Source organism: Hyperoodon ampullatus (genome assembly GCF_949752795.1).
Source record: "Hyperoodon ampullatus genome assembly, chromosome: 11".
Classification (NCBI taxonomy): Eukaryota; Metazoa; Chordata; class Mammalia; order Artiodactyla; family Ziphiidae; genus Hyperoodon; species Hyperoodon ampullatus.
Window position 1 is genome coordinate 81,635,890 of NC_136924.1, and position 14,332 is coordinate 81,650,221.

The 14,332-nt window shown below is 41.6% G+C and overlaps 1 pseudogene across 1 annotated transcript; it reads left to right on the forward strand.

Moving 5' to 3' along the window:
• Positions 1 to 1,886: 1,886 nt before the first annotated feature.
• On the forward strand, positions 1,887 to 9,014 carry LOC307060465 (developmental pluripotency-associated protein 3-like; annotated as a pseudogene). Its single transcript has 3 exons — positions 1,887 to 2,296; positions 2,675 to 2,794; positions 8,893 to 9,014. The product of its transcript is annotated as a developmental pluripotency-associated protein 3-like (transcript).
• Positions 9,015 to 14,332: the final 5,318 nt, after the last annotated feature.

Genomic DNA, 14,332 nt, shown 5'->3' on the forward strand with positions numbered 1-14,332 from the left:
CACGTGGGATCCTCCCGGACCAGGGCACGAACCCGTGTCCCCTGCATCGGCAGGCGGACTCTCAACCACTGCGCCACCAGGGAAACCCTAATGAAGCCTATTATTGACACTGTTACAGAGATGGAAGCTCAAACTACAGGATATATTTCAGACTTACCAAGACCTTCTAACCTTTCACTGTTAGAAATACTCCACTGTTTTAAAAGAGGCTGCCGATTTAAAGCATTAGTAGAACAGTGCTCAGGAAGCCCAAGACTGGTGATACACCAGTTTGCAAAATTTTGCCTCAGACCCCAAATTTGAATCTCGAATTTGTAACATAGTGGCAACTATTGCTCTTTGTACTTATTTAAATAAAGGGTTTATAAATGATGATTCACCAGTGAACACAATCTCTGAAAGTCTCCCAAGACTTTGAAAAGTTTTCTTAAAAAAGTCACTGTAAGTGATACTCTTCTAGGATGTATGGAAGGAGTACACATTTTCAGACTCACCTTGCCGTGCTGGAGTCCCCAGGTGGGAGCAGTGTGAGGTGGCCTTGAGGAAGGGGAGAGCACCAGACAGGTATTCTAGGAGGAGCTACACAGGCACCTGAAAAGGTACACAGTGTCCTTACAGTCCTGGCTAATTTTTATCTTAGAAATGCTAAATCACCCCATTTTAACTTCTAATCAAAGAGCAAAATACACAAGCTTTTAGCTTCAAATGGTTTTTCCAAAAAACATTTTTCCTCCCCTCTTGGGCCCTCTCCACTAGTCATTTGAATTGCAGTACTTGTGGGGTAGACTGGTTTGGCTTGGTTTGAATTAGTATTTTTGTGTCTTTGAAAAAGGAATTTTAGTTGTTTCTTTAAAAGGTCATTTGATGGGCCCATGGTGTTCTAGGAAAGACTTTGTGCCTTCTTTTTCTCCTGACCAAAGTTCCCTGCAACACCACAACAATTTCTTGAAAGCAGTTTAGCAGTTAGACATTTGGAAAATTGCCTAAAGCCAGGGCCTAAAAATGAAGTTGAAGTTGAAGAGAACTCAGGTTTTCAGTCTTAAAAAACAAAAACAAAAACATGCCACATTCTTCCTTGGTGAGTACAACTGACAACCATTGGCTAACGTAAGAAAGAGAGTAACTTGGCACCAGATCTTTTGACCATTCTATTGCATGACACTGTGAGAATGTGAAACTCTGCCATGACATTAGTTATAAAGAAAGCCAAAGAAAGAAATCTTGGCCACAAGACAGGAATTGACGCAATTCTTATGTCTGCCACATTCAGACTATGCCCTTAATGCAGATGTTTCTCAATTTATTTATAGAAAGGTTTACTTTAGTAACAAGACCATCTTCCATTACCCATATTTTTTAATATACCAAGACACTGGACTACTTTTATTATGAATAGGAAATACCACCCCCAAAAGTTAACAATCCTTAAGTTCTTAGCTATGAAATAATATGAAGTATCAAATTAGAAATAGTGTAAGGGGATTTCCCTGGTGGTGCAGTGGTTAAGACTCCATGCAGGGGGCCTGGGTTCGATCCCCGGTCAGGGAACTAGATCCCACATGCATGCCACAACTAAGAGTCCACATGCCACAACTAAGGAGCCTGCAAGCCACAACTAAGACCTGGCACAACCAAATAAATAAATATTAAAAAAAAATAGTGTAAGGAGAAAGAACTGGTGGACCCCAAATCTGATGCAATCTATCAGAAAATATATACATTGGTTGGATTCTTCTCTCACCATGGTGTGTCAGCTTGGATTTTTCTCCCTCTTTCTTAACTCTATAGTTCTTCCAGGCTACTTTGTAGCAATTTGAGTCTAAAGCATCACCTTCCATTGGAACCCAAAGGTCTAGGAGGAGCTCCAAGCTGTGACAAGACTCCCAATGGATTCATCTGAGGTTAACCCAACCTGGACCCTGGAGTCTCCTCAAATGTCCATTGATGAAAATTCCCAGGCAATTCCAGTTGCCTCTCAACCTATGCCTGAAGTGTTAATAAAGAACCTCTGTAACTTGACACCCAACCCTAGTATCAAATTGTCATTCATTCTACCAGAATGTCTACCTCAACCACTGGGCGGTTACTTGGTGAAAACATACCCTATAGGAGAGGGGTGAGGACTGTGTTAACTGATCAGAGAGATAAGATGGAGGAGCTGATCCAATCTATTAAAAAAACGTTACGGCAAAGGAGTCCCTTGGTCTGACTCTCAAAGAGAACCACAGCAGAATGACACTGAGACTCAAATCAAGAGAGCAAAGATTTAGATGTAGCTGTCGTTTCTGCTGGTTTCGTAGAGATCCTCCTGAGGATAATTTTTTTTTAATTAATTAATTAGTTAATTATTTATTTATTTTTGGCTGCATTGGGTCTTTGTTGATGTGAGTGGGCTTGCTCTAGTTGCCGCGAGCGGGGGCTATTCTTCGTTGCGGTACGCGGGCTTCTCATTGCGGTGGCTTCTCTTGTTGCGGAGCATGGGCTGTAGGCACGCGGGCTTCAGTAGTTGTGGCACACGGGCTCAGTAGTTGTGGCTTGTGGGCTCTAGAGCCCAAGCTCAGTAGTTGTGGCACACAGGCTTAGCTGCTCCGTGTCATGTGGGATCTTCCTGGACCAGGGCTCGAACGCGTGTCCCCTGCGTTGGCAGGTGGGTTCTTAACCACTGAGCCACCAGGGAAGCCCTCTGAGGATAATTATGAGAATTATTACAACAATAAGTATTACAGTAATTATTATGACAGACACAGAGTTGAAGGAGCCATAAACCTTATTCTTGTACTATTTTTTCGTGCTGGTAATATTAGGATCATTATGAAGCAGCTTGGGAAAGACTGTGTACCAATATTTTGATATCCTATAAGTTCTATGATGTCTTTTTTTCTTGCATCTCTTTTCTACCTTAATACAGTAACTTATAAGGAACCTATGTAGCTTGCATTTGAATGACTTGAATATACTTTAGTTCCACTTTGTGAAACAAATTAACTTGTGTGGAAGGAAAGTGAAGAAAACGTTGGGTGACTTGGCCACAGCACCGTTAGAACAGCATGTTGAATTGTAACAAAAATTTTTGATGTGCTGTTTTGAAAAAAAAAAAAAAGAATATATATACATGTATACTTTTCAAACACAACTGAGGAAGCAGGAAGTCAGTCTAAAGCCGGGTTCTCCCTGCTCAGCTTCTACAGCCCTGGATGGAGACACTGTTTCCAAATCTGGTTACTAGACAAGTACTTCATATAAGTTAATACTTGTTACAAAAATGCCATTCATTTCCAGATTACTTTTTCCATGGTGTTATAGCTGCAAGTGCAAAAGTGCATTAGTGCATGCTTCCAAGTTTTTTTTTTTTTTTTTTTTTTTTGTGGTACGCGGGCCTCTCACTGTCGTGGCCTCTCCCGTTGTGGAGCACAGGCTCCAGACGCGCAGGCTCAGCGGCCATGGCTCACGGGCCCAGCCGCTCCGCGGCATGTGGGATCTTCCCAGACCGGGGCACGAACCCGTGTCTCCTGCATCAGCAGGCGGACTCTCAACCACTGCGCCACCAGGGAAGCCCTGCTTCCAAGTTTTAAAAGAGAGAGAGTAGCAGTCACATTAAAATATTTTTCTAATGAAAATGAATAGGCTTTAAGCCAACTAGATACCATAGAATTCCTGTTTCATCCCCTTCTATCAGATGGGTTAGAGCCATCTGGCTTCAATTAGACCTACCTCCTAAAGAAGCTGGAAGACAGACACACATTTGAAGCTGATGCACCTTTGGTAAAAGAGCCTGTCCACGGACCATTATATCACCCAAAAAGTGAGGAAGGGTCAACTCTGCTGGGAGAGAGGACTGGCAGAGGACTGGGTGGCGAATTCAGAACCATGTGAGAAAAGGTGAACTACCCACCCTGATTCCCACCTTGGGCCTAGAAGCTATCTGGAATCCAGTTTGGTTGGCAAAGAGATTCTTATTTGTCTAATTCAAAATTTCTTTTCCCATCCATTTTTTTCTTCTTTAAAGCCTCACCACTCTTTTATTTATTTATTTTATTTTATTTTTTTGGCGGTACGTGGGCCTCTCACTGTTGTGGCCTCTCCCGTTGCGGACCACAGGCTCCGGACACGCAGGCTCAGCAGCCATGGCTCACGGGCCCAGCCGATTTGCGGCATGTGGGATCTTCCCGGACCGGGGCACAAACCCGTGTCCCCAGCATTGGCAGGCGGACTCCCAACCACTGCGCCACCAGGGAAGCCCCTCACCACTCTCTTAAATTTTGTTTTCAAGAAAGTTTTTTGGAAATGGGAAGTGGGCATCTGAAAAGTAGTTTCTAGAATTGACATAATCGTTATCTTCTTTTGTCCATAAAATAACGTTATCACTACCAGAGCCAGACATTTAAAGGCCAAGATGATTATGGTGCTTATTCCCTCATATATAATTCAAAATGACACTAACTTACATATATGCTGACATTAAAATCTCTTCCTTTCAGATTTTTATAACTGTAAAATTCTGGCTGAGTCGAGGCTCTTTAGGATAGGATGGCACATGTCCTAGTCCTGCCGGTGGCCTGGGAATGTGGGAAATGCCACACCTGACAGGAAGGACTCAGTCCTCAGGACTCAGCTCTGATAAACCTCTCCTCACCTCTCTAGTCCCCAGTGAGGTCTCAATCGTCTCCCCACCAATTACTGCAACCATCCTATTCAACCCATCGTCCACCCTTTAGCCAGACCACTTTAAAAAAGCAAACAAAAAAAGAGCAACTCCTATCATTCTAGTGTTTTTAAAAGTCTCCACCAAAGAAGTTCAAACTTCTTTTGTTTGGCCCGTGACTGCAGTGACAATATTTTCCTCACTGCAAATACAGACATAAGATCTGGCAACTGTGAGAGTACTCACAGAGGCGGTAAGAAAGCTGAGATTTAAACTGGGGTGCTCTCAGAGAGGGGACAATGTCCCGGTACTCTACACGAGCCTCTCTGTGACCTAGTCTGAGACATTTCCAAACACCTTCCCGAAGCCACCACATGACATGCCCAGCCTCACCCACGGCTCAGCCTCTCGACCTCTAGCCCTCCTTCACGCTGGTGTCCCGTGCCGAGGCCCCACCAACTCACCCTCCGAGAGACTACCCAAAAGTCTCCCAGCCCCTGGAAGCTTCCCTCATCCAAACTGATCATTCCAGGTACTCCCAAGTGGCTGGCTAACACTACTCACTGACACTGCTTCCTAAATCCTCACAGCCTGATGAGGGAGGCAGGCTGTAATAAGGGAAGATCAGGAAAGAAAACTCAATAGGAAGGTTAAATAACTGGTCCAAGGTCATACAGCTAATAAGTAGGGGAGCCAGGAGCTGAACTTAGGCAAACCGACTTCAGAGCCCATGACCTTCAACAACCGACCTCACCATCTCCACTATGGATCTCTACTGTAATATTTAGCACAGATTATAACAAACTGTTGGCTCTGCTTGAGGGCAGAGACCTTTTGCACTGATACTGCCTAGCACATCAGAGGTGCTCAGTAAATGTCAACTGAGGGCTTGATGAATTCAGAGGGTTTTACAGAATGGTAACGGGTGGTTGAGAGGTGCTGAGCTTATCATCAGTGAAAGCCCTGCCTAGCTAAACGATTTCTTTTACCTAGATATAATTCTATGACTGCTTCTCTGAAAAATAGGTATTTATTCTATAAGCAATTGAAATGGACCAATAATCAACTTATACCAACATGTGCAATTTGGGAAAAAAGGGATAAAAATTGGAAACCTCTACATTCCAATAATCATATTATTTTTGTTAAAGTTAAAATTAAGGTTATTTAAACATCCACTGGACACTTCTAAGTATGTGTAAGGATCAGACATTCTCCTACTTTGGTAGCCAGCCTCCAAGATAATCCCCAAATATCCCTGCCTCCTGGTCTTCATATCCTTGTGTATTCTCCCCCCACATGAGTGGAGTTAACTTGTAGAGCCAGTAGGATATTGTGGAAATGATGTGTGACTTCCAGACTAGGTCATAAAAGACAATGCAGCTTCCATATTGCTCTCTTTGATCACTTATTCATGTCATACAGACATCCAAGCAGCCCTATGGAGAAATCCACGTGGTAAGGAACAGAGAGGCCTCCTGCCAATAATCAGTTCAAATTTGCCAGGCTTGTGAGCAAACTACCTTGGGAGTGGATCTTCTAGCCCCAGTCAAGACTTCCTGTGGACTACTTGCAATACGGGAGGAAATCTGGGCTGCAACCTTATGAAAGATGCTGAGCCAGAGCTGCCCACCTAGGACATTCCTGGATTTCTAATCCAGAGAAACTAGGTGAGATAAAAAATGTTTATTGTTTTAAGTCCTTAAGTTCAGGGCAACTTGTTTGCAGCTATAGATAACTAATATTTCTACTATCACCCACACAGCCTTTATTTAAATTAGTTTATAAGAATGCAAACAGAAGCTGTTGACGTAAATGAACACAATATCAGGTTACTGCAACTCCTATACACTGAGCACAAGCAAAACAGAATGATTAAGAACAACTCAAGAGCAAAGTAAATTCCAGTTTCAAGAGGTGTTGCCTTTTTTTCTTTCTTTTTTTTTTTTCACCAGTAAAGAATGCAGGCCCTTCATTTGCTTGTAGATGTCTCTTAATGACTGCTGATTGTTGGATATATTCTCTTCCTTCCTCCAAACTAGGCCCACCAGGATGGATAATCAATGGACAATAGGGTCATTTTTATTACTGTAGACACCAGAAAAGAGCTTACTGCTCTGGCTGTTCAAGTCTCACAGGGGATATAAGAAAAAGTCTAAAGATTTGGAGGGAGCTACTCTCTACTCTCCAAGATGCCAGAAAAGTTCAAAAAGCACACTTCTTTCTTATTGAAAAGAGAAAACCATCTAAATATTCAACTCTAAAGATCCAACTGTAAATAAAATGCGATAGCACATTTTCATAAGTATTCACAAAATAAATTAAAACCACAAATACAAAAATTGGAAAGAAGCATAGGAACATTCAAAGTTTTTTTTTTCTTCTTCGATACCAAAACTCACAGATATTGTACATCTCTGAATATAATTCAGCTCTGCTGAGAGCAACATACAATGGTAATAAGAAAAGTATCCTGGGTTTTACATATTCCATATGTAATGTTAAAGCCATAAAATGACTACAGAGACAATGAGGTAGATTTTCTGTGGAAATGAATCCATTATGATGCTATCAGCTATATTAGTTTGTAATGCAGAGGGCAATGATAATAACAAAAAAAATTCACCTTTAATAAACATTTACTAAGCCCTTAACTATATTTAGAATACAGGAGAAATTATAAAGGTAAATAAGATATGTATTCCTTTCTATCAACTGTGCAATATTTGTGAGATGTAACTAATATCTAGTAATAATAATACCAAATAAATGTTTTGGAAGAACCAAAGAGACTTGAAAAAGAAAGCCTATAGTAGAGTTCATATCCTGGTGGATATTCAGGAAGCCTTTGTAAAATAAGTCATTATACTTGTATTATGTTGTAACTTTTCTGAGCTTCTTCATATTAATATGTTAGAAGTCCCCAGATGACAAAGCTGAGATTCAGAAAGATTAGATGACTTGACTTGAACACAGTCCCTGCCTTTTTAGAAGTAATAGTAGGCACACAGTAAATAAGTGCCTGGCCACACACTGTACAATCCAGCCACTATTCACAACCCTGTGAGGGTAAATCCTACAGTCCCCATTTGGCAGATGAGGAAACTAAGATTTCAGAAAGATTTGGTACCTTTCCAGGTTCACACAGCTAGTAAATGGTGGAGCCCTGATTTGAATTCAGGTGCACAAGATTTCAAAAGATCCTGCTTTTTTCCTACCAGACTCCCATCCCAGGTTAGTTCACATAACCCAGCCAGGTCCTACTAAGTGTTCTCACTCTATTGCCCCTTCCCTTTCTGGCCTAATAAACTGATCCATAAACCATAGGAATTCAAATGCATCCCTGTTATTTTAGTCTTCTGATTTGTTATTAAATGTCATACAGGAACTCAGAAGAATAACAAAGGAGAAGGACACGACAAGCAAAGGACATGATCAATTATCTTTTAAATAGCTGAGCAATCATTTTTCTTTAGGCCAATTTGAGAAATGCATTTTATAAACTTTACCAGACAAGCTATCCGATGATGACTTTCCCCTGGATAACACGTTCATATCCCACACACCAGAGAGTTGTTTTCAGAAGATGAACTACAGAGTTTGGATAAAGTATTCACCAAATTATCTAGGTGTCTTTACTGAAGATCTTTTACTCCAACTGGAGTTGGCAAAAACCCAAAAACACTGTTAAATGCATATAGATTAAAGACAAACATAACCACACTAACAGAAGCTGTGTTTCCCTACAGAACACTTATCAGACAAATGTGATACTGGGACATATTAAAGAAAGGAACAGTATGATCCTTGGTGTGGTCCAGTGATTAGGACAGAACACATGGCTGGGCCAAAGTTTTAAGAGAAAACATCAAACTGCTAGAAATGTTAGGAAGGAAAAAGACCTGAAGAATGGAAGAGGAAGCAGAAGAAGGCTCCTTCTGCAAAGGAGACATTACAAAGCTGTCTTTACTGCTGCTCAGAAAGTACAAGGCTCTGCAAAGGCGCAGTGAGTTTGCAGAAGAATTTAGGCGGAATCGCTACACCCCTCTGAAAGAGCTGCCTTCTGAGATTGGGAAAAACTCAAAGAAGTTAACTGGCTTTTAATTTAAATGAAGCAAACTACAAAGGTTAAAAAAAAAAAAAAAAAAAACCCGATAAGGTTGTGAACAGCCCTTCAGCAGATACAATTTCTCTAAACAAACTGAAAGGATTCTTCGGAGGTTTCCACGCTGTTCTGTGTTACTGGTTAGACCCACTCCGCTACTGCACCATGGAATTACGTCTCAGTTCTTCTTTAGAGTCCCAGCACCTAGCACCAAATCTGGCACACTCCATAAACGAGGATGAAGGGAAGGCCAGGAGGAGGGTCTAGAGAAAGCAGGAATTTGACACGCTATTTCCTGAGGTGGCAATGCAGGCAGCTGGCTGACAAATTTCTCTCTTCCTTTTCTCCCTACAAGGAAGGACTGCATCGGGGTCGGGGTAGGCGGGAGGGGGTTATTTTTTAAATGAAAGAAAACAATTGTTAATTAGCAAACAAACGTGTGGCTTCTCATTTTTGTATTAACACAAATGAAATCTCAAGTGTTGATTTCAGCCACCACTCCCCAATCACCCTGGACATTTTTCTAAATGCTACAGATTGCTCTAGTTAACCTCTTCTTAGCTTATCAGACTTGATTATCCAGCTTTATTGCTATCAATTAACCATCTGTTCAATACTGTTACCAAACAACAAGAAAAATCCCAAGACTGCTTTTAAAGACCTGACAGGTCTGACTGGAAGGTTCTCTGCATGGACGTTTTAAACTTTCTCCCATTTTTTTTTCCTAATGGTCTCAAAAGAACTAATTTTAAAAACACCCCGCCATAAAGAAGAGTGAGTTCAAATATGAGGGATTTCTTTTTTAAATAACATGAATTAATCTCAAGTGACAATGATTTTCATTCTCTATTTAAAACAAGAGTTGGTAGAAGATTTTTAGCATATGTTTAAAAGGCAAAAAAATAGAGAGCAAGGAATATTCTATGATTAAAATTGAAAATTACTATAGTATGTTGGCACGTTCAAGCATGCTTTAAACAATTATCTAATTTCCTAAATTGCACTATTTCATGATTATGTTAATCTTGAATAAATGTCCTCATTTCGGTGAAAAGAAAAGCATAAGCAACAAAGCTACCTTAAGCTGAAGAAAAGAGTACCTTTATGTTTAAACACTACTTACGCCAGGCACTTGTGCAGATCACACTTTACCTATTTCTGAAACCTTATCATTTCCTTATGCCAGGCACTTGTGCAGATCACACTTTACCTATTTCTGAAACCTTATCATTTCCTGCCTTAATGTTTTAAGGAAGGGACGTCCTTAGATCATTTCTGGAATTACAGTCTCCCACAGTTTTTGGTCCATTTCTGGTGTACTCTCTCCCCTTGCTGAAAGCATATGGTATTGACTGTAATGCTGTGTTAACAATGTCCTCTTTGGCTCCAGGCTCATCAAAAGAAAGCTGAGAGGCAAGACTGCACAGATCACGTGACATATCGTTGATTCGGTTCATACCATGTTCCCCTTTGTACCAGCTCACTGCCTAGTGATGGACCCCCAGGTACAGGAAAAATGGCAGAAACACACAAGGGTCACAAGGGGGGAAAAGGCAATAAAGAAGGGAAAATTATTAAAGCCAACAGAAGTGGCAGCAAGTAACAAAGAACTTCATCAGGATTGTGAGAAGCCAATGACCACAGGATACGATAGGTCAGGCACGAGGGAAACTCACGGAAGAAGCCAATGGATGTCTAATGTCCGCACAATTTAGAAAGAAACTGGGTTAAGAGGAGCGGGCAGCAGAGGTACTCACAGAAGAGGCAAGTTGCCCTGGCATGACTCGGAAGCCGGCACAGTCTGCACTTCATAGGCCCCAAAGGGCATGTGGAACCCAGGAGTTTCAATGGTCCAGCTGACCCAAGAAACATGAGGTCATCCACACTGTGGACCATGGCTCCACAGAGAAAACTGGCCTCGTCCTCTGCACGTTCTGGAGGTTAGCACAGACCACGTCCTAATCCCAGCTCTGCTGAAGTGACTTTGGAACAGTCATAACCTCCTTGAGCCTCAGTTTCTCATCTGCAGAGCAAGCTCTTAGGACTAAGTGCAGCTGTGTGTCTTTTAATTGGCAACATCTCAATGGCCCTGGAAGATGCAGGATCCTGGAGGAGGATGACCTGACGTATGTAAATCATCAAGGCCACTCCTACCTTCTCGGTGCGGGGAGAACCCAACTTGGGATGCTGGGGAAACCAGACTGGATGTAGCTACCTCACCACCTTCAGACTGAGGGCAGGCTCTGCTACAGGGCCACAGAGACCAGGAGAACTGCTTGCCATAAGCCCGCGTCAGGAAAACATTTCTCTAAACACTTCAGTTTATAGCCTTTTCTATGTGCCAGGCCACTGTTCTAAGTACTTTATGCATATTAATTCATTTACTTCTCATAACAATCCCTCGTTTTCTGATGAGGCAAGAGACTTGAGGTAGTTAGATAACTTATGTCCCCCAGCCAGCAAACAGCAGAGTGTCTGTACATGTGCCCAGCCCTGCTACTACAGTCTGTGCTCCTAACCTCCCCCAAACACTGCCTCTAGCCAGGACTCGGCAGCTGGCTCTCCTGACAGGAAGGCCTTCTCTCCCCCAAATACCGATTTCAGCCATCCTTCCCTAAGTTCCACGTCAGTAAGATGGGGTAAGACCACTTTCTTCCCAATGGAACAGAATATTTTTATGTGAAAATGACTAACAAATGTATGAAAAGATGCTTGACAGCATATGTCATCAGGGAAATGCAAATTAATACAACGGGATCCACTACACACCTATTAGAATGGCCCAAATCCAGAACACTGACACCAGATGCTGGTAAGACTGTGGAACAGCAGCAACTCGTTCATTGCTGGTGGAATGCAAGATGACACAGTCACTTTGGAAGCCAGTTTGGTGGTTTCTTACAAAACTAGACATACTCTTACCATACAATCCAGCAACTGCTTTCCTTGGTATTTACCCAAAGGAGTTAAAAACTTATGTCCACACAAAACCTGCACATGGATATTTGCAGCAGCTTTATTCATAACTGCCAGAACTTGAAAGCAACCACGATGTCCTCCAATAGGTGAATGGATAAATAAACTACATCCAGACAATGGAATACTATTCAGCACTAAAAAGAAATGAGCTAATGAGCCATGAAAAGACACAGAAGAAACATAAATGCCTGTTACTAAGTGAAAGAGCCAATCTGAAAGGGCTATACACTGTATAATTCCAAGTATATGACATTGAAGAAAAGGCAAAACTATGGAGGCAGGAAAAAGATTAGGGATTGCCAGGGGTTAGGAGAGAGGGAGGGATGAACAGGCAGAGCACAGAGGATTTTTAGGGCAGTGAAAATACTCTGTATGAGGCTATAACGGTGGATACATATCATTATTTGTATGTCATTTGGATACATCTGTCCAAACAGACAGAATGTACAATACCAAAAGTGAACTGTAATGTAAACTATGGGCTTTGGGTGATAAAGGTGTGTTATTGTAGGTTAATCAGTTGTAACAAATGTACCACTCTGGTGAAGAACGCTGATCATGGGGAGGCTATGCGTGTGACGGGGGCAGCAGGTAAATGGGAAATCTTAACTCCCCCTTACTTTTACTGCAAACCTAAAACTGCTCTAAAAAAATTGTCCTAAATGCCCAAAACAACAGCTAGCACATTGCAGACACTCAGTAATTGCTAATTCACTCCTTTACTTCAAGTAATCATTACCTAGGCAAAGGCCACAATCTGCCCAGCCCTCCATGTTTTTATCTAGCTAAGGCCCTGGTCAAACTGATTCCCTGCACAGCCAAAGAGCAACCCCTAGGACTGAGCCTGCCTCTCCCCAAAAGGCACCAAACTAAATTACCCGCGTGTATGTCCCTGCGATGGACACAACCTGAGTCTAGAGCTGCCCTCAGGAGCTATGGACAGCAGAGGGCTTGCCTGACCCAGCAATGAAAGATCCCGTTTCTGAGCTGTTATCTGGTATATTACACCATGCCACAGGGTCTACAATTACAGCATTTGACAGAAAAACACAAAACCTTTAGCAAACTACAGAACAACTGTGGGACTTTTTTTTGGAATGCCTTTCTGCACAGTGCAGCAAAAGCACATTACCCTGAGAGTTTACAGACCAGAGTTCACTTCCCACTTCTACCAGCCAACAGACTGAGGGAGAACAAAACTCCCCACACTCAGAATCCACGCGATCTGCATCTGAAAAATGAAAGGCTCAAGACCACGTTTCTACCACTACCCTGGATGTTTTCCTCTGGACATATTCCAGTTTGTTAATGTTCATAAAATTTGGCCCCCAAAACTAAAGATGCCTTTCCAAAAATGGCCTGATCAGCACAAAAGAATTATTACCTGTGTTGATCCCTCCTTGGCTTTTTTAAAAATTAAATTATTTTCACTGAATGTTAAACAGGTACAGAATATAAAGAATTACAAAGGAACACTCGTGGTACAGAATATAAAGAATTACAAAGGAACACTCGTGTATCCACAAGCAATTTTACAAAGAAAAACTAAATTACTAACACCTCTGAAGCTCCTTTTGATTCTTCCTTATCCACTCCCTCATCCTCCACTAACAGGTAATAACTCTCCCAAATTCTGTGTGTACACTTGCCTTTTAAAAAAGTCTAATCACATGTTTGTGTATCCCTAAACAATATACTATTTAGTTTGCTCAAATCTCTGAACCTCATATAAATGGAATCAGACTATATAGGATCTTTTTGCGACCTGCTTTTTCCACTCAACATTATGTTGATGTCTGAATCAGTAATCCATTCATTTTCAAAGCTGGGAAAAGGGCTGACATGCACAGGTGTGGGCTGAGGCTGGGTGTTTCCAGGCAGCATCCACCCTGACGGGGTGGTGCCCATGCTGTACTGGTTGTTCATCATTTTCAGTATCACCCCAGTCCTACAGTACTCCACTGTATAAACCACACCATAGGGAATTCCCTGGCAGTCCAGTGGTTAGGACTCCGCACTTTCACTGCTGAGGACCTGGGTTCAGTCCCTGGTTGGGAAACTAAGATCCCCACAAGCCGCGCAACGAGGTCAGGAAAAAAAAAAAAAAAAACCACCACACCATAGTTATGTTTTATACAATCGATGTTTTGTTTTCTTCCAGATTTTTTTGTGGTGGGCCACATAAAGTGCTATGAACAGTGGTGGCCATATGCTAGGTTGTAGAGTATCCATATTTTCAACTTGATTAAAATCAGTTATCTTCAAAACTTTGGTCATGACCATTGTGGTTCATAAAATTTCCTAGATTAAATCCAACATTTTTTTTAAATGAAAAAGAGTAAATTAGAAAGAAAAAATAGCACAGAACACTACCCTTAGGAGGATATGATCGGTTTCTCAAAACTTTGGCTTGAATTACACACGTGTCATATGTATACACATGTCAGTAAATGAATTCCTTACTATAGGTCACAGTCGAAAAGCTCAGAACTGTCTTACAGTTGACTAATTCTCTCTTTGCCTATGTCAAATTTACCATTAAGCTTGTTTGTTGATTTTTAAATTCCAATTATATATTTAATTTCTCAAAGCTCTATTTAGTTTTT